The 25,916-nt window shown below is 48.7% G+C and overlaps 1 protein-coding gene across 8 annotated transcripts in view; it reads right to left on the bottom strand.

Moving 5' to 3' along the window:
• Positions 1-25,916, bottom strand: part of PTPRS (protein tyrosine phosphatase receptor type S) — a 521,512-nt gene that overhangs the window by 219,909 nt on the left and 275,687 nt on the right. The window lies entirely within an intron of this gene.

Genomic DNA, 25,916 nt, shown 5'->3' with positions numbered 1-25,916 from the left:
CGGAAGGCCGACCCCCCCCGTCATTCCGCAGGCGTCGCAGGAGTGTAAACGAAAGCCGCGCCCGGCCACCCTGCCAGACAAATTTCAACATCATCGATTTAAGGTGGCTAAAAAAAGCGGAGGGCAATGGGATCGGTAGGGCCTGGAACAGGTACAGATACTTGGGGAGAAGGACCATCTTGATAGCATGTACCCGTCCTAGCCAGGATAGGAATTTTGGTTTCCATGTCTCCAGTTCCGCCCGCGACCTGGCCGAGAGGGGCGGGAAGTTGGCCGCGAAGAGGCCGCCCACCGTAGGGGTGAGATGAACCCCCAGGTATAGAATGGAGCCCGAGGCCCAGGCCAGAGGCGTCGTCGCTCTCACCTGTGCCACCTCGGCCTGAGATAGGGTCAGGTTCAGGACATACGACTTGTCATAATTAACTTTGAAGCCGGCCACCGCTTCAAACTCCAGCAATATATCTCTCACACACGGAAGAGAGTTAGCGGGGTCGGCCACTGACAGCAGGACATCATCCGCAAAAAGGGTGATCTTGTGCTGTTCCCCCGTGAATGGGATGCCCCTCACCCCCTCGTGCTCCCGGACGGCCAGCGCCAGGGGCTCGATGCTGAGCGCAAACAACAAGGGCGAGAGGGGACACCCCTGCCTAGTGCCTCGTGAGTGCCGGAAGAAGGCCGAAAAGTGGCCGTTCACCGCCACCCTCGAGCGCGGGCTGCAAAAGTTGGCTCTCACCATCGCGATGAATCGATCGGAGAAACCAAACGCCTGTAACGTGTGGAATAAGAAGCCCCAGTCCACTCGGTCGAAGGCCTTCTCTGCGTCCAGCCCCACCAAGACCGCCGGGATGTGGAACTTGTCCGCCTTCTCAATAAGGTGGATTACCCTCCTAGTGTTATCGTGCGTCTGGCGGCCTTTAATGAAGCCAGATTGGTCCGCGTGGATAATCGTCGGCAGCAGGTCCTGTAGGCGACCTGCTAAAATAGCCGAGTAGAGCTTCGCGTCGATATTGAGTAAGGCTATGGGGCGGTACGAGGCACACTGCTCCGGGTCCTTCCCCGGCTTCGGCAGGACCGTGATCACTGCCTCCGCAAGAGTCCCAGAATTCACTCCAGGGCCAACCATATCGTTAAAGAGGGCGACCAGGAAGTCACACACCTCAGTCGCATAGGTCTGATAAAAAACTGCGGTGAACCCATCGGGTCCGGGGGCTTTGTGCAATTTCAAGTTTTTGATGGCAGAGAGGACCTCCTCCCTCGTGATCGGGGCATCGAGTAAGTCGTTCCAAGCCCCTGAGACCTGCGGAATCGATAAGCGCTGCAGGAACTCCCGTTGTTTAGCAGTATCTAGCTCTTCCCCCTTGTACAAAGCGGCGTAGAAGCGGCCAAAGACGTCCGCCTTCGCCCCGTCACAGTGATGGAGCGCACCCGCAGTATCTCTAATCCCACCTATGTATTCACGCTCCCTCTTGTCCTTCAGTTGTCGGGCCAAGTGCCTGCCAATCTTGTTACCACTGGAGTAGGAGTGCCGTCCCAGCCTCAGTAGGGTGAGCTCGGCCCTATTCGTATAGTGTGCCTTCAGCCTGCCCCTCACCGCCGTCAGGGGACGCAGAGTTAGTCTCGAGGGATTAGCTTTGTGCTCCCTCTCAGGCGTGAGCACCTCGGCCTCTAGCTCCTCCCTCTCCTTCCTACGTAAAGCGTTCAATTGCGAGTTGAGGCCCAGGCATGTCCCCCTGATCGTTGCCTTGAAGGCGTCCCACGTGGTTATCAGGGAAGTGTCCGACGGGGGATTGCAGACAAAAAAGTCCCGAATGGCCAAGCGTAAGGCTTGATGGGACACCTCGTCCCTGACCACCGAAGCCGGGAAGTACCACTTCCGGTTCGCGGTGTCAGGAGGGGACCAACGAAGCGTGAGCACCATGAGACTGTGGTCCGACACAGATATCGGGAGAATGGCGGCATCTAAAACGTTCCCCCTAAGTGACTGACTAAGGAAGACATAATCCAGACGGGAGTAGGAGCGGTGCACATGGGAAAAGAACGTATAGTCCTTCACATCAGGGTGAAAAAACCTCCAGCCATCAACTAGACCCATCTCCTCCATCCCTCGCTGCGTAGCCCCAGAAAAGACCCCTGTGTCCGCCCGCCGCCCCCCGAGCTGTCCATCTCTCCGTCCCACACCAAATTGTAGTCACCCATCATGAACACAAGACCCTCTGCAAAGTCCCCCACCTTCACCAGTAACTCCTGTAAGTACTTATTCTGACCTGCATTGGGTAGGTAGAGCACAACAAACGTACACAGCCTACCCTGAACGTGCCCCTTGACCATCAGCCACCGCCCTTCCCTATCGTTGCGGACCCCCATAGGTTGAAAATGCAACGCCGCCTTAAACATTAAAGCTACTCCCCGATGTTTCGTGACAGCTGAGGACCTGTACACAATGGGGTACGCCCTGTGGCGGAGCCGCAGTTCATCCTTCCGTGCCAAGTGAGTTTCCTGCAGCCCCACAACATCAAGGTGATGGTCTACAACATATTTCAGGACCTTCTGCCTTTTCTGAGGGGAGTTCAAGCCCTTGACGTTCCATGTGCCTATACTAATTGGCATGGTAAACACAAAACACAGATCCCGCTGTCAGTAATACAATTGGCGCCCATACCGCATTCCACCCCTCCCCCCGGCAACGTGCTCCCAAACGTTTCCAGAATAGTCGTTGGATCATCCCCACTACAGCATGGCACGCATTCCACCACTCACACTCCGCATTCATCCCCAAAGGCCTCCCGTCACGGGTCCCCCCCCCCAGCCCCATGCTCCCTCAACCAAACCCCCCCCTAAACAATACAGAACATTGTACAGAATCAGAAAAAAAAGTGCAATAACTATACTCATCGAGATCAGTAGGCCGAAGTCCGTAGGAAGCCCCCAATCAAGCAACAGGCCAGAGGAATGAAACCACTATTCCCCTTGGCCTCAATCGAGGTCGTCTCCCACCAGAGTACTTACAGAACCCTCGATCAGAAGGCCCGAGCCTCTCCGGCGCCGATCCGCCATTCCTCGGGGATTACGCCGCCCCAGAGCTATGCTGTGAGTCGGCCAACGTGGCCGAGGCCACCGAGGCGACCGCTGCTCCTCGTTCCTGCAGGCTGGCAGAAAGGTCCGGACGCTGTCTAGCAGGGGAACTGACGGGGGAGCGCCCCACCCTGTGCCATGAGTTCGAACGGCGGCGCCGTCGAGACGGGGAGGCCTCCGCGGCCTGCGAGGACGGCACATCTTCCATTCCCAAAAGCTCTTTTGCCGCCTGAAGCATGCGGATTTGGGCCAGGCGGTTCTGCCATCTGAAGATGATCCTGAAAGGGTGCCCCCAGGAATAGGCGATGCCCCTCTCTCTCAGAAATGATGTGACAGGACGGAATTCCCTCCGCTTTTGCAAGGTGGATGCAGCCAAGTCCTGGTATAGTTGTGGCCGATGACCCCGGAATTGCAGCGATTCGATGGTCCGGGCTTTCCGAAGAATCCTCTCCTTAAGCTGAAAATCGTGGACACACACCAAGATGTCAGGGGGAGGTCCCCCCCCGCGCCGTGGCAATCCCACACGGTGCACTCTGTCCATCTGTATCTCCTTCGTGTCTGCCTCATCAAGGACCTGGAGAAACAGCTCCTGGACGTACCCCCGGAGGTCCCCCGCCTCACCGTCCCATGGCACCGCCCGTATTCGGATGTTATTTCTACGGGAGCGGTTTTCAAGGTCCTCCGTATGTAGTTGTAGGTCCAAATTCTGCTCGGTGAGGCGGATTATGTCTTGCTGGAGCATATGAACATCGGTGGCCACACTCAAATCCCTGTCTTCCAGGGTCGCAACCCTCTCTCCTATGCCGTCCACGTCCCTCCGCACCTCCCGCAAGTCGGAGGCGAGTTGCGCTCTGAGTTCGGATATGTCCTCCTTGATTGAGGCAAACAACTCTGACATGAAGGCCTTCGTCGCTGGGGCGTCTTCATCCGAGTGCTTCGATGATCCACTCGCCCCAGGGGAGGCCGGTTGTTGGGAGGCCTTCGAGGCGTTGTCCTTCCCCTGGTTCCGTTTGCGCTGCACAGTAGACATGGCGACTCACCGCGCCCTGCGCCGGCTCCACGTGGCTATGGAAAGTAGTGGGGCCTGCAGGCGGACCAAGTGTTCGGCGCCCACCGTCGCCACCAAGAGGCCCCAGTCCCCCGCTCACATGCACTCGATCCGTGGGAGTCTCCTGTACCCAAGGCGGGAACCCCCGAGAGCCGGTGTCCTTCTGCCTCGGCCCTCCGGGCCCCCGCCCAGCACGTGTCGCACCACCAACTAGCGGGAGAGCCGCTCCCTAGCCCCGTTGCAGTCACGGCTTTGCACAGCACCCAGGCCCCGGGCCTCGAGAGTTCAAACAGGCCGCTGGCGCCAACCGCGAGGAGAGGGCTGGATGGCGTAGATAGTAGAGTGCTGCCGGCCGTCCGAGCGCCACTGCAGTGCCAGGGGGCCGGCGCTCTACCTCCCCCAGGTGTGGTGCGGTCTGGGTCCGGTCGGCAGGACCTCCTTCGCCCAAGCGCAGTCCCGAACAGCCGTCCGTCTACTCCAGTGTCTGCAGGCGGATCTGGGGCCCCGCCCTTCGCCCACACCGGGCCTCGATGTCCGGAAAGCCCGGGGTCTCACAGGCCGCGGGTTACGTTCGAGCTCTTAGGCGCTCCCAAGGTCACACCGCCTCGGCGACCCCACCAAAGTCTGCCGCTCCGCTAGGCGGTCGTCTCCACCGCTGTAGGGGCTCGTGGGCACCCCCAAGATCGTGCTTTTAGATGCTTTGTTGGATCAGCGCCGGAGCGGCACGGAAAGGCGTCCTACTCCGCCGCCATCTTGGCCACGCCCCCCGACAGACATTTTTTTTAATGAGGTGCTTGTTGACACTCAAGCTGCTGCTCGGCAAGTCATCCAAAGTGGGTTGGATACAGCTGACTCGGTGGCGAGAGTCATGGGTTCTTCAATTGCCACCAGGAGAGCGGCTTGGTTGAAGACTTCCGAATTCTCTGCGGAGGTCCAGGCTGCTTTAATGGATCTACCTTTTGATGGCTCTTGCCTTTTCGGAAAGAAGGCTGACCCTGTGTTGGAGAGATTCAAAGACAACAGAGCTACAGCCAGGTCTTTGGGCTTACAAACCAGAGGAACTGTGGGCAAAAGATTTAGGGGGTTTGGAAGGTCCTCCTTTCGTCCCTACAAGCAGTCGCAACAGCAACAACAACAGCAAAATCCGCTGTATAAGTCATACAGAGGCAAACAAAGGGCTCGTCCTCGAGGACGTCAAGCATCCTCCTCCTCCTCCTCTTCTTCTTCTCCCCACCCCCTCCAACATTAGCAAAGCAGCCCTAGATCCGCCATTCAGGATCATGCGGGTCCTGTGGGGGGTCGGCTTACCTATTTTCTACGAGATTGGGAATCGGTCACATTGGACCTTTGGGTTCTCAATCTCGTGGAGAATGGGTATGCTCTTCCCTTTCGGGAGTCCCCTCCGAATTACCCTCCTTGCCTAGGGTTTTGCTCAGAGGACCACCTGCAACTTCTGCAGGAGGAAGTCCTGGCGTTGTTAAGAAAGGGTGCGATAGAGGTGCTCCCAGAGCAGGAAAGGGGTCAGGGATGCTACTCCCGGTATTTCCTGATCTCCAAGAAGGATGGCAGACTTTGTCCAATTCTGGATCTCAGGGTTTTGAACCTCTTTCTGAAACAGGAGAAGTTCAAGATGCTCACCCTTGCGCAGGTTCTTTAGGCGCTGCTGGAAGAAGACTGGATGGTGTTGATCGACTTGCAGGATGCATATTTCCACATCCCCATCCTGAAGTCGCACAGGAAGTATCACCGTTTTACGGTGGGCTCGCAGCATTACCAGTTTGCGGTCCTTCCGTTTGGTCTTACTACTGCGCCTCAAGTCTTCACCAAGGTGATGGCTGTAGTGGCGGCACATCTCAGAAGATCAGAGATACCAGTTTTCCCTTATCTGGGCGATTGGCAAATCAAGGCAGAATCCCCAGAGAAGGTGCTCCATTATCTGCAAGTAACAACTCAGTTGTTGTTCGGATTGGGTTTTTCGATAAATGTACCCAAATCTCACCTGGTGCCCTCCCAGCGCAACCTGTTCATAGGTGCTGTACTGGATACAACTGTGTGTCGGGCATACCCCCTCCTCAAAGGATTCGCGACATACAGGAAATGATTCCTTTATTTTACGATGGAGCGGTTGTTCCAGTCCTGAAGGTCCTCCGTCTGCTCGGTCTGATGGCTTCCTGTATTCTGTTGGTCAACCATGCACACTGGCACATGAGGGCACTCCAGTGGTGCCTCCGCAGGCAGTGGTATCAGCACAACGGAGGGAGTCAGTAAGGATCTCCAGAGAAGCTGCAGTGGATCTTTCTTGGTGGAGCGTGGAGGGCAATCTGTCTCGAGGAAGGCTCTTCCACCTTCCTCCGTCGGTTGCCACTGTAATAACGGATGCATCCACTCTAGGGTGGGGTATTCATCTGGGGGATCTGGAGATCAAGGGACTTTGGTCTGCAGAGGAAAGGTTGCTTCACATCAACCTTTTAGAGTTGCGGGTGATACGTCTGGCGCTCAAGGCCTTCCTCCCTTCCCTTCGTGGTCAGTCGGTTCAAGTCCTGCGGGACAACACTACCGCGATGTGGTATGTCGACAAGCAGGGAGGCGTGGGGTCGCAATGTCTTTGCAGAGAGGCTCTGCGTCTCTGGTCCTGGGTTCAGGACCATCAGATTTGTCTGAAGGCAAATCATCTGGCCGGAGTTCTGAGCGTACGTGCAGACAGTCTCAGTGGGGAACTCCTTGGGTGGACCTGTTTGCCACTCACGAGAATGCTCACTGCCTGTCATTCTGCAGTCTCCAGTATCCGATGCAAGGAGCTTTGGGGGACGCATTTCAGTTGAGTTGGGACTCAAGAATCCTTTACTCGTTTCCTCCCATACCCTTGATTCCTCGGGTTCTGAGGAAGATTCGCCAAGACCGGGCCCAAGTCATATTGATCGCCCCGGATTGGCCAAGAAGGGTGTGGTACACAGATCTTCTCCACCTCTCCTCGTGCCCGCCGCTCCGTCTCCCTCTCAGGGCAGATCTCCCCTCTCAGATGGAGGGGCAGGTTCTACAACCCCACTTCCAGACCTTACACCTTCATGCCTGGAGATTGAATGGGGCAACCTGAATTCCTTTTCTCTCCCACATGATGTGGTGGATGTCATTTTATTGACCAGGCGTGATTCCACCAAATCTATTTACTCTTATAGATGGTCTAAATTTGTCTCTTGGTGTGGGGAGAAGTCCATTGACCCTTTGAAGGCTCGATTGCCTGACATACTTCAGTTTGCTTTTTCTTTGGCTCAGCAAGGGTTTGCTGTAGCTATGGTCAAAGGTTATCTTTCGGCCTTATCAGCATTTCTCGGTCTGCTGGATCATCCTTCCTTATTTAAATCTCCTATTGTTTTAAGGTTTCTAAAGGGCCTTACAAATACATTTCCTCCTACTCCTTTTATTGTGTCTCAATGGGACTTGAATCTTGTGCTCACTTTCTTGATGGGTTCAACCTTTTGAACCTTTGCACAAGTTTCCTTTGAGACTGTTATCTTTTAAGACGGTCTTCCTGATTGCAATTACCTCGGCAAGGAGGGTAAGTGAGCTTCAAGCTCTTAGTTCTAAGACCCCATTCTTGACCATTCATGCTGAACGAATGGTACTCAGGACCAAGGCTGCTTTTCTGCCTAAGGTAGTAACTCCCTTCCATCTGGGGCAGTCAATTACCCTCCCTACCTTCTATACTACCCCTCACCCTTCCAAGGAGGAGGAGACTTCACCGCTTGGACCCGAAGAGAGCGGTGAGCTTCTACTTGGACAGAACCAGAGAGTTCAGAGTGGATGACCAGCTCTTTGTTGGTTTTGTTGGAGCCAGAAGAGGCAAGGTGGTGCACAAGCGCATGCTGTCGAGATGGATTGACTTGTGTATCGAGATATGCTACTCTCTGGCAGGTAAGGAACCTCCTGAAGGTTTAAGAGCTCATTCTACTAGGGCAAGGTCTGCTACATCTGCTTTGTCTAGGAGTGTTCCAGTAGAGGACATTTGTAGAGCAGCGAGTTGGGCTTCCCTCCACACTTTGGTGAAGCATTACTGCTTAGATTCCGAAGTGAGGAGGGACAGCCACTTTGCGCGCTCTGTCCTGCAGGATTTCTTGGTATAAGGGAGTGGACACCCTCCTCTGGAAGTGGGGACTGCTGTGGGACTCTATCCACAAGGTGAGGAATCCACTGGCAGATGTATCCATCAGAAGAACAAGTTACTTACCTTCGGTAACGCTTTTTCTGGTGGATACAGTATCTACCTGTGGATTCCTCACTGGCCCACCCGCCTCCCCGTTGTCCACTCTTCTATACCTGATTTAGTGTAATGTAAATATTTTATTGTCAAAGGAAATGTGTTATTATAATTGCTTTCCTGCATTGACTACACACGGTGTGTGTTATTTTGATTATTTGGTACTATGTACATTGTGTGTATATCTACTGTTGTTGATCCGTCCGTGTGCCTCGAAGGCACAGAAAAAAGGGCGGAACTGATGTCATCACGTCGACGTGGGCCTATTATGGAGTCGGTGACGTCAGTAGAGCAGCGCGCGATGCCATGCTTCTTTTACATCGTCCACGTCGGCGCGAAGCTACAAAAAGAATTTTCCGAATTTTGCGGACGCAGGGGGATATTCACAAGGGGAGGAATCCACAGGCAGATACTGTATCCACCAGAAAAAGCGTAAGTAACTTGTTCTTCTGTCCCTTGCTGCCCCATAAAGGGTGCTTGGACTTTCTTCAGGGCATGACCCCCTGGAAAATGGGTTAGTGAGAGAATTTCCCTATACTATTCCACGATAAGGGCAGGTAGCTACTCCTTATATAAACGTGACCTTTGTCGCCCGTAATTCACTCCATCCCAGTTTAGGAGAGGATCGACTCCACGTAGGACCTCGTATAAATGGGGTAGCCCTGTAGTCAAACCGGTATCAAGGGTCCTGCACCGTATCCACACCTGGTAGGTCGAGGATCCCGCCGCTTGATTTGTTCTTGTCTGGAGTTAAGCCCCTCTATGACAAGCGCAAAATGGTACCCAATCGCAGAAAAAAAAAATTGAAGTTAGCAAACACGCATTGGGATTTCCTGGTATATATTTTACATCAGTATAGGAAGGACACTAAATGGTCGACGATGACACAAAAAATAAACTAAACAAAAAGACTAGGGGCCCGATGTAGGTAAATCTAATTTACCACTTCTAAAATACCGAATCATACTGATTGGGTATTTAAGAAGTGGTAAATTAGAGGGGGGGAAATGTAGGTAATTCTGATTCGGTAAATACCGAATCTGTAAGATTCGTTATTTACCGATTCTGTAAATACCGAATCGGTATCCCCCATTGATTCCTATGGGCCTTGAAGCCCATAGGAACCAATGTGGAATACCGAATCGGTATTTACCGATTCGGTAATTACCTATTCTTGCAAGGGTGCAGGGGGTGTCACTTTGACACCCTCTAGCACCCCAAATACAGGCATGTGTGCCATGTGGCACACAGACATGCCCTAAGGGCATGTCTGTGAGTCACATGGCACAGGTGTGCATGCACAGATGTGCATGCACACCTGGATTCAGTATTTTACCACCCAATTGGATTGGGTGGTAAAATACCGACTCCTGAAGGCCTGTGGCACTCTTCAGAGTGCCACCTACATCTCTATTTACCAATTCTGTACATTTACCGATTCGGTATTTTACTGAATCGGTAAATGTACAGTATCGGTAAAATTACCAAATCTGTACTTATGTAGCCCCCTACATAAGGAAACCGTAATACCGGTCGGAAACGGCCGAAATCGGCCGTTTCCGACCGGTATTAGGGCTCCTACATCGGGCCCTAGATTAGATAATTATGGACCCAACCATTAGTTGGCAGAATGATGCACAACATGTGAATCCAGAAAGAGTCAAGCTGCAAAACACAGCCTTACCACCCTCGCTGCACTTGCCTCTCACTAACAGTTGCAAGAGTGCACAACCAGGTTAAAAATCTAGAAAACCAGAAGATTCACATGGTGTGCATCAGGTAGATCTACTGACACCCTATACATCCTGCAGTATGTGTTTCCTGCCTCACTGTTGAACAGAGGAACCCTTCATCGGGAGCTGCCCTGGCAACAGTGCAGTTTCAAAACACGTGAAAATGTGTCAATTCACATTTATTTTTATATAAAGCTTAATATCGCAGTTCAGCCTGCTTCACGGTACTTCCAGTTTGATCAGACTGCGACAGTGAGGCACAGTGATATAGAAAGATTTTCCAAGGACCCAGGGCTGGACTGGCTGTAGCGGGCATCGGGCATTTCTCCCTGAAGTCTGGAAGGGCGGGGCAGGTTAGGTTTTGGTGCGGTGGGGGGCATTTTGTTACAGGGAAACGGTTTTGCAGCGATGCTGCAATATCAGCCTCAAGTAACAAAAGCAGCAGTGCCGAGGGCGGGTTTAGTTATGCAGCAGTGCTTCACGCGGGCACCCTCGCCCACCCCTTGCCCCTAACCCATCCGGAGGAACGGTCCAATAAAATTGCCAGGGCTGCCTCGTGTTCTCAGTCCGGCCATGCAAGCACCCCACACCCTGGTCAAGAAGACAAGCAGGAATGAGAACTCAGGGCTGATGATAACACAGACACGAGGCTGGGGCTTGTGCTAAATGAAGGGAAAAGGTGACCGCTTCTTGGGCCGTGGGCAGCAGGTGGGAACCCACTTCTCTCCAGTAGTATGAAATACGGTCAGTTTCCCAGAGCAGGCATGATATATACCACTTCATCTGGGGCACCACGAATCCTTGGACTGCCATGGCCACCCTTCATTGCTTAATGGTTTCACTAAAGGATGGGAGGAGCTTGCATCCAGCTCCAGTGCTTTCATTTGGCTTGTATGCTTTAGCAAGCAGGGAACGCTGGGAGCAGAGGGACCGGCTCAGATGGGCAAGAGCGGACAGACTAGGAAGATGCCAGGCCAAGCAAAGCATCCTCTCTGGAGGTTCCATCCCGAGTACTGCGCACACAGATTGAATGTGGGTGGTCCATGTGGCCGACCCGTTGAGATCAAAAATAGAGACGAGGTTCTCGATAACCGCAGGAGTTACCTCTGACCCGGGGCTGGGCGAAGGCTCCTTGCATATTGATGCTTCTGGTGCGTCATCCCTACGGGTCAAACTAAACATACTGAAATTAATTATTGTACAAAAATATCATCAGTGCCTTCACAGGCAGAAGTTGGCTTAGCATGAAAAAAAGCATTGCCAACACCATTAGGTCTGGCCTTGGCAACCTGTTGCGGTGGTTACATTTTTGTTTAGTTTTAATTGAGAGCATATGCTACAAAAATAAGAAGAAAGCGTAAACATAGTGGCCATATGCTTACATTAAAAATTTGACAAAATAACCAGTGTAATAGAAAAGCAGAGATGGTCCTTAGGAAGCAAATGTACATAGAACAGGTATAGAAATTCCTTCTACTTAAATACATATCACAGGAAAATATGAACATTATTGGTACAAAGAAGGGGTAAAATTGGCTTTGAATTACTGTAACTTGAAGACAACGTTTAATCACACTAGTATAACTAAAGGGAAAAATGGAAAGAAAAAAAAATGTCATGGTGGAGTATTGCGCCCCCCCCCTCCCCCCAGCACTGTCATACATTTATATTTATATGGTTATGGACAGGGAATCTCTCGAAAAGCTCTTTCCCCCCCACTGCAAGAGACCCAATGGCTGAGCAAACCCATTGCCCCTTGCGGGAAGCTGTGGTTTTGTTGGAAGCAGAATATGAATGGCAGCTGATCAGACCAGCGGATGAGAGGGCTGACCCAAAACCAATCTATATATGAATGCATTTTTTATGATCTTTTTCTAAACGAGGCAGGTTACACGGTGAAAGATGTAGCTAACTTAGACCTAAAAATTAAGAGTAATCTTTGTTCCAATTCTTCCAGTTCAGTGCTGTGCACCATCAGAAGTACCATACAGAGAGACCAGGTGTCTCTCCCATAATATTTCCCACAGCCAAACAGTCCATGTCCCACTTCACTGCAATATACTAAGCGGAGGAATCCCCATCATCAGATTTTTCGACTGGTTCGTGTTGTAGTGATTGTCAACAGGCAAAACGCCTCATTTCAGCAGACAGTAAGTCGCCTCTCACTGTTCCACCGCTTAGGACTGGTTAAAACTGAGGAAGTACAAAAATATGATTCAGCAGAAATAACAGGCAAAGTTGTTTTCTCTTTCACAAAGTTACAAAATTGTGAACGTTGAAATATACTGGCAAGTGGGGAAATATATACTTATTGCTTTCTAAGACGCCTTTATATTCACACAAGTCCAGTTCTTTCATCTATTCAATTGTTCTAATTAGCAAATTTGTATTACAAATAACTTCTTATAGTTCATCCAAGTGTTACAATACACTATCAAAAAATGCAGCCGTATACTGTCGGAAAATGTTGCCAACACGTTTCGCTGTAACTCGCTTCTTCAGGGCTTATTTAGATCTCTTGGGAAACGTCATTATTGTCAGTAATGTATCCCACGTCTGTCTATTATTTCATTTTCCTACACAATCCTGTTTCTTATTAGTTAATTGATGCCTGAATTACTCAAATTGCAGAATCCTTATCCCTTCACACAGATATTATACTGTTTAAAAAACCCGTTTTGCGATGAAGTCTTTCCTTAAATACCAATACAAACTGTTGGCAGCCTGCAAACATTACAAGCTCATGTAGTGTAATGGATGTTTTCATGGCAAATTAAGCGCCATTCTATCTGTGTAATGGGATATGGATTCTGCAATTTGAGTAAGACTCTCAAACTACTAAAAACAAGCACTGGCAACGCCAATATATTTTGCCTACGAGAGCTATCGACTTTGTCAGCATTTTGTGGCCATGTGTACAGCAGCTTGTCTGCTGCGCAGCATGGCTAAAACGGATTATTAAAGGGCTATGACATGGCCAGCGCAGGCCGTATTATATTGCTTTTTTATTGCCCTGCAAAGGTAACACATGGGGAGGGGGCAAAAGGAACTTGGGTGGAGGGAGAACGGACAGGAGGCAAGGACTCGGTGGGTGGTTATACAAAAAAAAATGCTATGACGCGACAAGTGCTGGCTGTGTCACAGCACTTTTTTTTATTGCTCCCCTGTACAACACAGAGGGGGGGGGAGCAGATGGATGGATGGACAGACCGAGGGAGAGAGGCAGCACAGAGGGCATGAGACTAGGAGGAAGGTGGGGGAGCACACGGACAACGCAGGGTGTATGTGAAGGGCTGTGGGCAAGCACAAGGGCAACATAGCGTTGTCAGGAGGGGTGGGGGGCAAGCAGCCAGATAATGGAGGACGGTCAGGAGGGGCTGAGGGCGAGCAGAACAACAACAGAGGGTGGGAGGGACTAGAGTAAGAACATGGAGGAGGGATATGTGCGTGAGGAGGACAGCTGAAAAACATGCAATCTTGTAGAGTGCTTAACAATAAACAAAGTAGTGCCTTAAAAAATGCACACAGGAAGGACACAAGTAATGCGCCCATTATCCAGGGGAGGGAGAAACAGACTAAGAGGAAGGAAGCCTAGAGAACCTGACCAAAAAGAAGCAAGCAAAGGAGAGCAACATTAAAGCCAACTGACTGTAAGCGACGGACAGCTTCCAAGTCCCCAGTAAGATCACAAAGACCTAACAAGCATTTACAATGCAATGGTTTCGCCTTTGGAAAAGTTAGAGCTATTGGCATTGTAAATGACAAAATTTTTATTTATGTGTTGGTTTTGAAAATGGATAAATAAATGGCAGTGTCATTTACATTGCCATTAGCTTAATCTCTGCAGTTCCTCTGCAGTGCCTAGCACTCCCTATTCCCTCTGCACTCCCTATTCCCTCTGCACTCCCTATTCCCTCTGCACACTCACTACTCTGCACACTCACTACTCTGCACACTCACTACTCTGCACACTCACTACTCTGCACACTGCACAAAGATCCGTTTCAATTAAAATAAAATAAAACAATGTGTAAAAGAATTATATGAAGTAATCTTCCTCGAGTTTTTCTAGCACCCGATTCTCTCCCTTCCTTCCCCCTTCTAGCTCCCCACCTCACCTTCTGCCCACACTTTTTCAGATAATGCTGTGAATGGGTGCAAGTATTTATTTTACTTAATGCAGTTTTATATAGCGTAAACTTTTCTAGCACCTGATTCTCTCCTTTCCTTCCCCCTTCTTGCTCCCCACCCCACCTCACCCTAATCAGGGCATATTACTGCAGAGACACCATTTGTACACAAACATAGCACCCCACTGCCCTCTATGGAAGTACCACCGAAAAAGTGAAAAATTTTCGGCAGATTAAAGATGACATATGAACCCCCATACCGATTATTTTAATGTTTCCATCTCATTTTGCCTCGTTTGTGTGAAGGTACGTTGAGTGGAGTAAAGTGATCTATAGTTACTAAGGCGACATTCCATTCGATTAATTTATACGGCTCAAAGAAAACTATTATTGTGCCAGCAGAACAGCTTTATACTGTAACCACTACATCAAGCCCAAGGAGAAAGCAGATCAGCAATGAAGCAGAAGGTAAATTGTTGGAGCAGTGCAAACCTAAAACCATCTTAGTACAGGATGAGTTGTGAACATAAGTGTAGCAGAAGCAACTAAAAATAAGTACTGTCAACACCAATAGGTCTGGCTTAAATGAGCCAATACAGGCCCGAACAAACACAGTTTGCATGCGTTGCATACACAAATGCTATTCAGCACATTAAAGCTAGTCCTTCTGGATTTGCCAATACTGGAACAAAACAAAGGATGGGTTTCTGCATATAGCGCACACAGGAGATAGAGGTAACTTGAAAACAATGATTTAATATACTTTTCAGTATTTGCACTTTTCTGATGCCTCGTGCATCCCAATGGAAGCACTTTCTAGAGTGGAATGCAGCAGGACACAGCCAATGGCATGTGGTGAGAAAAACACTTGTAGATCAATACAAAGCTACGTATATTTTTAACAATATGGCTATGCAGCCAGAATCACTAACAAAATTCAATCAATACCACTAATTCATGCATCCTTTCCAACATTACAGGGGAGCCATTTGCTCCCGTTATGTGAAATGCACTTATCATAGGCTCCAATTTCAGAAACAGCTGTGGGATGGACGTGTCCAACCTGCCAAGGTCAATCAGCCCAGTGAATGAAGTATCAAGAACAATGCCATATTGGTGTGAACAGCCCCTGTCTGCACTCATGCCTAGTCTTCACAGGCACGATCGCGCAAGTGCGACTCTAAAAATATACGAGCCCCTTTTCTTTTTTTAATTTACCAATCCGAAAATGGTCTTGAGATTAAAACAAAAATAAATAGTGAGCAAGTGAACTTACACACACACTCATTTATATCACAGCACTTTGGTGAAAGGAACTGAAGCACACACGGGTGGAGGAGCAACACGGAGCACAATGGAGAGCAACAAAATGCGCAGGGGAAAGAAGTACAAGCGACAGAGCAACAGAATGGCATGGTGGGTGCATACTTACAGATGGAAGAACAAAATACAGAGCAGAGAGAAGCACGAGTGAGAACAAAAAACATGCGCCATCACGGGGTTCTTAATAAAAAAAAAAAATTAAGTAGCTCCCTAAAAGCTAGCAGTGAAGGACACGCACAAGTTACGCTTAGGGGAAAGGACAATGCGGCATCATTTACATTTTTGACAAATAATTCTGATTTAGTGACATAATTTGGCCCACCATGCATCAAAATCCTAGTGGGACTGACAAAGCGAAGGCAAAGATCTGCAGAGGGATTGGGAGCCATCACTGTGATAACCCCAAATGGACACAGAATTTAACCTATTTTGAATAATTCATGGCTTGCTGTGAAATACGTGTTTTTTTACCACTGTATTTTATGCCATAAAAGCACCTAAACCGGTATATATACATACACTTGAGCATTAGTTTCCCAAGAGCCAGCAAATAAAAGGCTGGAACTTAATTCAGATTCCAAAATGTTTTGTTTGTGCGAGTTTTTTTTAATAATGGACCTCTATACGAAGGTTTAGACATGGCAAAGTCACTATCCATGGGTCGAGTGAACATAAAAGGCATTCTTAGCACAAACAGCTGGTTAAGAAATTTTGCCTCCAGCTACTTCAAATACAAATTTACAATTCGCTAAGTAAAGTACTTTCATTTGGGCTTGCAGATCCAGCCAAAAATCTCCAATACCGGCCACCACAGCAGAAACTCCTAGCACCACAAGATTAGGCGATTTGGAAAACATTTCTTAAGCCGTCAAGAAGATGTCTTTTCAACTCTTCAAATCCCCTACCACCTCCAAGAGTGTCTCAATTCCTCCCCATGATAACTAGGATAGTCTTGAACACCAGCAACCTGGTTATCTCAGTGAAATACAGCAATAGTGCGTCTCTGGCTACCAGTGGAAAAGGATACAGAGGTATATTCCCAGTAACCACTGGCTGCCCTCGGATTCCATTAAAGGTCTTGTAGATATGCTATTCCCTAGACCATATCACTTGCGTCAGGAGACAACAGAGGTTATTTGCACCTCCCTGGCCTGGCCAGACCCAATTTCAATGGACTCTACGTGCGACAACGTGGCTGTTGGATTAGCAAATAACACATTGAAAGACCAAACAAAACCAGGGGCTCAAAGTGCAAGCCAAGAGCAACCGAACTGCTGGGATCCCGCCAGAGTCCTACAAGCAAGCCCCACTGCAGACAGAGCGACATGCTTTCGTCCGGACGGTGTGAAAGGTGAGTCCCTTTAGAGTACAGCATGCAAATAGGCACAGACATCAGGAGAAGAGAGACTGCAGAGTAAACCGGAGGAAAGCACCTTACCTTGGCTGAAAGCACCGGCGTGTACTGACTGAGTGGAAATGACATCTAAACATGCGTGTCACGTGTAGTAGAATGTAATTCGTGCCATTTCTTGTTTGGGAAGATTGCACATTAGTATGGATGGTGCTTTGAAATTGTGAAGCAAGCGTTTATATCAATTTCTGTTCTAAATATTTTAAATAGACTTGGACAAGACAAAATTGCATTTTGAAAGATAGTTAGGTCGCTGGCAGATGGACATTAGCTCCTGTGTGTCTTTAACATGCCAGCTCCTTCATGTCTGTTTAACCCTTGCATTATGGAGGAAAGAGCCTGCCCGGGATCCGGTTGGTGTTTGTTTTCGCTAATCAAATAGGCGTGTACCTCTACACAGGTTTTCTAGGTTTCTCATTCTACCTGCCTTTCCTCCCCACTATTGTCTATTTTTCCTTTCTACCTGCCACTCTCTCCTATCGTTTTCCTTTCTTTGTACTCTCTTCCCCTCTTCTGTCTCCTACTTGCTCATAACACCCTCCTCCCTTGTCCCTTCTCTCGCTGACATCTTTGTGTGTCACATTTCTCGTGTGCCCCCTACGGTCGTCCTTATCTATTTTCTCTCCCCTCTTTCTCCAGTTCTGTCATTTTTACCTTCAATTCACTCTCTTCTTTCTTTTGATTCCTCTCTCTTTCAAACCTCTCATCTTTCCTCCACTCCCACTATAACCACGAGCCCTCACCAAAGTGTAAACACAGAGCTAGGCCCCAGGCTGGCAGTGTAAAAAATAATCAGAGCCTGTGCCCCGGTGCCACCGCACCGGCTGCACCGATGCTAGCTACGTCCCTGTTTGGCAGTGTACCTGAGTCTGGCTGTGCTGATGCGTGTTTTGTCTGTCTCTCAGTCTAGGTTCGGGCTGGAAGCAGGCTCCATGTAAGCACCCTCGCCCCAGCTGCGAGTTTCTCAACCTCTGGCCGCAGTTCACGACTCCCCACGAGGGAAGACACTTGTCAGTCAGCATGAAGGCGCACTCCTGCATCCCGGCGCTGCTGCTCGCCCTCGTGTGTGCCCTGCTGGTGTTAGGGCAGGACAGCGGGTCTTCCAATGGCGAGGCCCCGGCCTCGGGGGCTGCGGCTGCCCCCGTGACCTCGGCAGCGGGTCTCGGCTCGCCCTCGGACACCTCTAATGTCGCTGCGCCCCAGAACGGTTCGAAGACGCTGAGGACGGCGGGGTCCAGGCCCCTCTCCCCTCCCATGTGCACTTCCGGCCGGCCGCGCTAGGATTGGCCGGCCGGCTGAAGAAACCCCCGAACGGGGATCGAGCAGGCCCTGGGTCCTAGTGCCTCCCACAGGGCTCGGGGGGGGGGGGGGCGCGGGCGGGAGAGGACGAGGGGGGCGGGAAAGGTCACGGACGTCGGGAGGGAGGCGGGAAACGTGGCGGACTTCGGGAGGGAGGCGGGAAACGTGGGGACGGCGGGAGGAGGGACACAAGGCAGGACAGCAGCAAGCACGGCCCGGCCGGACCAGACTCGGGGGCGTTCCCGGCGGCGCGTGACGTCGCCAAAGCCAAAGAATCTCGGGAACGCCCCCGTGTCTGGTCCGGCATTGATGGACAGGCCCCTCGTCCAATGGCTAGGCTCCATTTATGGAGCTAGCCAATGGGACGGGGGGCGTGTTCCATAGTGCTTACTGTACTCAATAGATTTCTCTGGAGGAGGAGCCTAACGGCTCCGCCCCCCAGCGAAACCTAAAAAGCAGACTCCATGATGTTGCTTTCTTCACTCCTATAATAAATCAACTGCCTCTGTAATAGGGAAACTTTAATGGTCGTTAGCCGAGTACATAATTAAAGTATGCCGAATATTAACGGAATACTTGTGATCGAGTGCCTACAGCGATGACTTCCCCGATGCTTTCAAAAGCTTCTACCTTTAAATCAGAATAATGATCTATGCAAATTAGAACAACAGGCATAGAGTCCCAATGATGTTAACTGTACAAAGGGCAATCTCCGGGCCTGTGAATTTATGAGCTCTTTGACACTGGAGGACGAGGGTCTCTGCACAAGAGATTGTGGGAACTACGGTCTACAGGGCACTAGAAGCCAAATGTTCACATTCCGGACATTTAGCGAACTGTAGTCCATCGACATCTGCTGCTAAAAGTGAACAGAACCATTGCCTTTGAAAGAAAATGTAAGTAAATAGGGTAACAAAGAAATTTCAATGTAAGGTCCAGGTATAATAAAACATAAAATATATTCACATCCAATTTAGAATGGAGTTGGTACACTGTCATACTAACCACACTCTTATGTTATTTTCTTAAGACTGGATTCTCTTAATGGGACTTTCAATTGATTACCTACCCCCCCACGTTCTTTGTGTTGCGCAGCCACTGATTTCCTGCGCTGTCTAAAGCGATGTGACGAGTTTACATGATTTACATCCCTGTTTACAACAGCACTAGAAGTCTGGTGATGGCAACATTACTAAAACACGGGTGTTGTGTCCTGTTGGACACGGTTGAATGCTTTGCTAGCCACTCCCTCGAGGGTTGGCCCCACACTCACCTACACCCATCCAACACAGGTGCTACCAATTAGGGGCCCTGCTAATAAAGAAGCCCGAGTGCGCGTACTTGTGGCCATTACCAGCAACTAGGTCTCCGGTGTCGGTTTATGTTGCTTTCAACAGCATGTGGGCCTAGAGTCCACCGATATAACACTGGCGACGAAGCGGGTCTGTTCTTGTTTGCCTCCTGCGGCGTTCCTGCTGGGCGGTCTGTGGCCGTGCTTCCACTGTGCTGCCTGCGGCGGTCTGCTGCTGGGGAGGGTGCCTGTGATTGCTTGCAGCTGACGGTGTTTCTGCTGGCAGGAGAGGAGAGACAGCTCGATGAGGCCGGCCCGGAGGTGCTCGTGGGCTCTGTGCTGCCGTTGCGGCCGTTTCCTGTGGAGGAGGGGCGCGCTGACCCTGCCTCATGTGAAGTGGAGTTGCCGTGCCACCTGTAAAGTGCAGCTCAGAGTGCTGGCTAGCGCCGATGCATGATTGCTTGAAGCGCCTCTGCAGCCTTGTATCCGGCAGTCGCGGTGCAGGGGTGATGTCTTTCTTCCTGCCATGAAGCGTGAGGTGCAGGGAGGTACGACGACTGGCCAGCTGGGAAGGCGAGGGCCAGATGCCGCATCAGATTTCCAGGATGCCTGCACCCGCATTCTCATGTCCTGCACTGCTTGGAGTCGTTCTGGTGAGAAGGAGATGCGGTGAGTGCGCCAGTACCCGTGCTGCCTGTGTGCTAGGAGGGTGGCGCACGTTACAGAGGCCGCAGCTGTGAGTGGTTGCAGTCCCTGCGCAGATTTCTCTGAGGGCCCTGCTTTGTGATTCGGAGAGTGCACCTCTTCGCCCATGGCGGAGAAAGCAGCCTCACCTGTGCAAGCCCTGCAGCTGTAGGGTGTGAAGCAGCCCGAGGGAGCTACCAATTGTCCACGCATTGGTGTATTAACTGCAGTGCCCAGTATTATTACCTCGTCTCGTGAGGACTGTGTGTTCCGGAAGTGTGTGATTACCACGAGCACCACGTAACTCCTGCACCCTCATTTCTGTCTTGTATGCGGGTGGCTACCTGTGAAGCGTTGCCGGCAGTTCCTCTTTGCACCGCACCCTCAGTTGTTCAAGTCCCCCCCTCTTGCTGTGGTTCAAGTCTCCTGGACGGTGCTGAGGAGGCAGGGCTAGGGCCACGTGCGGTGATGAGGCCGTAGTAGGATGAGAGCTGCTGTAGCCCGGACAACAGAGAGGTGATTGAAGTGCCACCTAGTTGCGGTTTTACTTTGCTACACTCCCCGTAAGTGCTCGTAGACGAATGACTGTCTGAATTAATACTTCAATTCAAGTGGTGAGATTTGTTATCTGAGAAAGAAATGTGAATGCTGGAGAATTCTAAAAATAGGATCGGCCGGCTGAAGAAACCCCCGAACGGGGATCGAGCAGGCCCTGGGTCCTAGTGCCTCCCACAGGGCTGGGGGGGGGGGGGGGCGCGGGCGGGAGAGGACGAGGGGGGCGGGAAAGGTCACGGACGTCGGGAGGGAGGCGGGAAACGTGGCGGACTTCGGGAGGGAGGCGGGAAACGTGGGGACGGCGGGAGGAGGGACACAAGGCAGGACAGCAGCAAGCACGGCCCGGCCGGACCAGACTCGGGGGCGTTCCCGGCGTCGCGTGACGTCGCCAAAGCCAAAGAATCTCGGGAACGCCCCCGTGTCTGGTCCGGCATTGATGGACAGGCCCCTCGTCCAATGGCTAGGCTCCATTTATGGAGCTAGCCAATCGGACGGGGGGGGCGTGTTCCATAGTGCTTACTATACTCATTAGATTTCTCTGGAGGCGGAGCCTAATCGGCTCCGCTCCCCAGCGAAACCTAAAAAGGACTCTGTAGGAAAACGAAATAATAGACAATCATATGGGATACAATAATGACACTAATGAAGTTCACCAAGAGTTACCATAAATAAACCCTGAGGAAGCCGGTTACTGCGAAACACGTGTAGGCAGCACCTTTTACCAGTACATGGCTGTGGCGTTTGACCGTGTATTAGAACACTTGGATCATTTCAAAATCTAAATTAAGAATCATGAAGATACAAAAGAACTGGACGTTTGTGAATATATTCGGACCTTAAAGAAGCAATGAATACGAGTTTGCCAATTTAAGATGTTTCAACAATGAATTACATCAGAGGGACTGATATCCTTGGGAGCGGGAGCACCAGCCTTTTTCTCAGTTACACATCTCTTTTATTAATTTAAAAAAGATATTAATGTTTTATTCATTTACACCTTGGTAAAAATCATTTTGGAGGGGGGGGGGGTGGTGCAGAAATAATTATCCTGCAAATACTTAATTTGCACGCTGAATTTTCAATAAAATAAGTGTCTCAAAGAGATTTCACATATTTTGTTGAACCAACAAAAACAAAAAAACTTGGCAAAATGTACATTTTCAGTTTTTTGGGTCAAAGTTTACTTTTGCAGATTTTTTTTCTCACTCACTTGCTTTGAAAGTGCGTGGCCACTTTCATTACATATCAAGATATTTAGACATTTGTTTAAAGTTTTACATCAGTTTGCCAAATACTGTGGGAGCAATGTCCTATGGGCTGGTAAGCGTTCACCTCTAAAGCATCTGCACTTCTTCTCTGCAGCCAACTGGAATATGCGAATCATTGGTCGTTTTCGGTTCCCAAAGGGGGTGAGGGGAGGAGGGATAGGTGTGATAAGACTGCCCAAAAGGTACCCGTCAAGTACTCAATATTATTTGCAGGCTTCTAAATCTCGGGCATGGGGACTCTGCCAAATTGGGCCTCTCTTTACTCTGTACCCCCCCGCCCTCCCCCCTTGTTGCGCTCTTGTAGTACCAGAAGAACAGCTTTTATGGCTAACAACTCCCCATTGTGGAGCCACATTGGAAGTAGGGATGGGGCAATCACTGAATATTTCAGATACAAAATCCAAAGGATGGTCACAGAAACCTTTCTTTTCTCACTTCTTACCGTGTTGTCTATGTTCACTATACCCAAACTGCCTAACCCTTCGTGGTTCGTATTTGCTCTGATGGTGCTGTGTTCTATTGTGGAGAAATATGCAAAAAGCATACTCCTGAAATTAAACCTTTACGATAAATCCACAACTATTGCTGTATATTCTGTAATGTCCAGGAGTTGTGAGAGTGATAAAAAGAGAAAAGCTTATAGTATAGTTATAGTAGATGTTCCATACTATCACGTATGAAGGTAGCCCGTACTTGGCTCTTATTCAGTACTAGGCGCATTTAAGAAGCTAAAATCCTGCACCCAGTTGCTCGACCTGATTTAGAATTGCTTTTGGGCTTCTGTCCTGATGAAGGACAATCCAGCCAAGCATAACAGGCTGAAACAATGTCCTCACCTAGTTACGGCGTCCTGTAGATTTAAGAAACCAACAACATGGTCATCTACAGGGTGGCCAGGTTTTGAGATATTGTCTTTAAATCATCAGATTTGAAATCCACCTACTATGTTACTCTTTATGTTTAATAAGCTTTATTACAATTCAGATCTTTTTATTGAGGTAAATTGCTGCACACAAATCCACAATAATAATGGAAATGGGCAATGTAACTGAGATCAGTCGAGTTTTGAGAGCACAAAAAACTTTAAAAGAAAGTTGCATAACCTCAAAGTATTTAAGAAACAGGAGAGAAAGAGTGTAAAATGTACTGAGCAAATTAGACTATAATATCCATGGGCTGATGAAACTGGTATACCTGCAATGTGTGCTAAATATTCTTTCAATTTTTGATGCATCAACAGCACCTCTCTGTGACTGTACTAAAGGAATGCAAGGAGTCAAACCAAAGTGACCTAAAAGTGGTATGAAGCCAATGACAAGGCAACAGGACAAATGGAAGGCTAGATCAAGGGAAGTCATACAAGAAGCTTAAATAGTTCTGTTTGGATCTCTTCTCAGGTGGAACAGATTCACTGCTCTGACTTACAATAACATCTGTGTCAGATGTACAATCCCATCTTGAACTCTCCGAGTGGGGGGGGGGGGGGGGGGCTCCAAGGAGTACACTGATATAGATATAGCCATATTGTCTTCTTTTATTGCAGCTACTTCATTCTTGGATTACCAGATAGCTTGCACCCATTTTAAACTCAAGTCTTGTTATTTCAGTCCAGTTTGAGGTTTGCAAACTTTATGTCTACCTGTGGAAACCTTAGAGTAGGGAAGACATCCAAGGTTTTGGTCATTCAGTTTAAAGAAAGGCAGACTCTGCTGGAGTCTACTAAAATCCCATGTCTAGTAGCTGTTGCTTCACTGTAGTTGATCGATGGAAAGGGGTAACGCCCCTCCTCAAATGGGACTTAAAGGGCATTCCTCCAGGTGTCCCAGCAGAGAAGCAGTAGTACTATTCTTAAATTCAAAATATAAATACGAGTCTAGTGGCAAATAATTCTGACATTTGTTGTCCAACTGAAGATGGTAAACAAATTGTCTCCTTAAACAGGACTTTCTATAGGTTACCGTCCACTGAGACACCTGCAAACTCCTCGATCTGCCAGAATGCACGTAGTATGGATTCCAGAATTGGCAGTATAAGAGGGCATCCCTTATGCACCCTGTGCAGTAACTGACAGATAAGTAGAGGATGAGATTTCAAAGTCATGGAAACTCTTGGAGAACTAACACATGTGATTCCCAAATCAATCTTCGGGGAAGATGCTATGACACGTAATAGAATACCATGTCGTTCAGTGGGTCCAGGGGGCAACAGAGTAAAGGTTGCTTTCAGGCGTAAAGATGTGTATGTTTACCCGGTTCATTCACCAGACCCCGCCATTAGAGATCGTTCGTGCCTCTTTTCACTATAGAAAGTGCCTGGCAATAAATATTTATATATATATATATAAATATTTATATATATATATTTATATATATATATATATATATATATATATATATATATATATATATATATATATATATATATATATATAATACCTTTGAAGCCTCTCTTTGTGCTATGGAGAGTGTCTTTTCAACCATAAATTTATGTGAATCTGAGCAGCATTTGTTATTTGCCTTTCGCAGTGTTTGAGCTGCTAGCGCTTTGTGCTCATTGGACAGTGGACACAGGTGTAAAGACAAAGGTATCCCCCCCCGCTAACAAATACAGGTCCTAATGCAGGGATAATGTAATAAATCTATGCCAAGAAGTCTTACGCAACTTATCATATTCAATAGATGTACTTCAAGAATATATAAATCACTCCTTTAGTATGTAAAACACATCACGGCACTGCAGGTCTTAATTTTTTCATTCATACAATCTATCATACCCTCACATCCATCCACAACATACATCTGTGCAAAATCATGAAAAAAATATTACAATATTTTTCTACCAATCAAATTGAGTAAATATGATATATTTGTATGCACAAAAGGGAAATCTCTCAGCGACTTTATTTGTAGAGTATTTCGTCATAACTTTTCAATTTAGCATTTCTCTTATAGTGGTTATCAAATAGACCGTTTCTCTCTCAACGCGCATTTCAGGATAAGGCCTTCTTCAGGACCCACATGTTATATCCCCACCAATGTATCTGTGCATATAATACAACCTGTTTAAAATCACAGCAGCCCTCCATGGTGTAGTGATACGTTATGTATGTGTTTGATGATAAGTTGCCCAAGACTCCTTAACATTTATCGGTGGGCACGGGTGTATCATCTAACAGAGTGTGCCCCGGATCTAAACCTTTGATCACTCAAAGTAGAGCTTCCTTTGTGGTTTTCTGCGGTTCTTGGCTGCTGGGAGAACGCAGATTGTTTTGGGATGTCAGACACACTTTAGCTGAAGCAAACAATCACCTTCACTGATGCATTGTCCTTAAAGGGTACCAATTGAGCCTCTAAATTGACATTTTATCGGCTGATATGTTCAGGTTTCTGCCCCAGGAAAAAAACAACCAGCAATGCAATAATAATTTTGTCATTTTTACCAAAAAAATGATATTTCTTTTGTGGTTTAATAACAGGTGCCATTGTCAAATAAACTAAATTGCAAATGGTTTATAGGTCTCCGAAGGATGAAAGGCTGAACAGGCCCTTCTTGGATTTGAACCCGTCAGCAATAGCTATACAAAGAATTCTGCATCCACTAAGACGCTTGAACCGGCTTTAAGGTAGGGCTGTCCCTGTGTGTATTTCTTGGGTTGGGACCACTGATCTGCATGTTCTACCAGTACCACACTCGTCATCAGTGCTAAATGTATAAGAATGTAAGTACCAGGGTCCGAGAGATTTCTCAGAAGATCACAGTGGTTGGTTGGCACACCATCTGCCAGCACTGTAAAAAACACAGACCATCACACAACACAAGTGTGATATTTTAACTGTTCCAGGTCACC

The sequence above is a fragment of the Lissotriton vulgaris genome, chromosome 12 (assembly GCF_964263255.1).
Source record: "Lissotriton vulgaris chromosome 12, aLisVul1.2, whole genome shotgun sequence".
NCBI lineage: Eukaryota > Metazoa > Chordata > Amphibia > Caudata > Salamandridae > Lissotriton > Lissotriton vulgaris.
The sequence above is the reverse complement of the archived record's forward strand: the minus strand, read 5'-3'. Positions and strand labels throughout refer to the sequence as shown.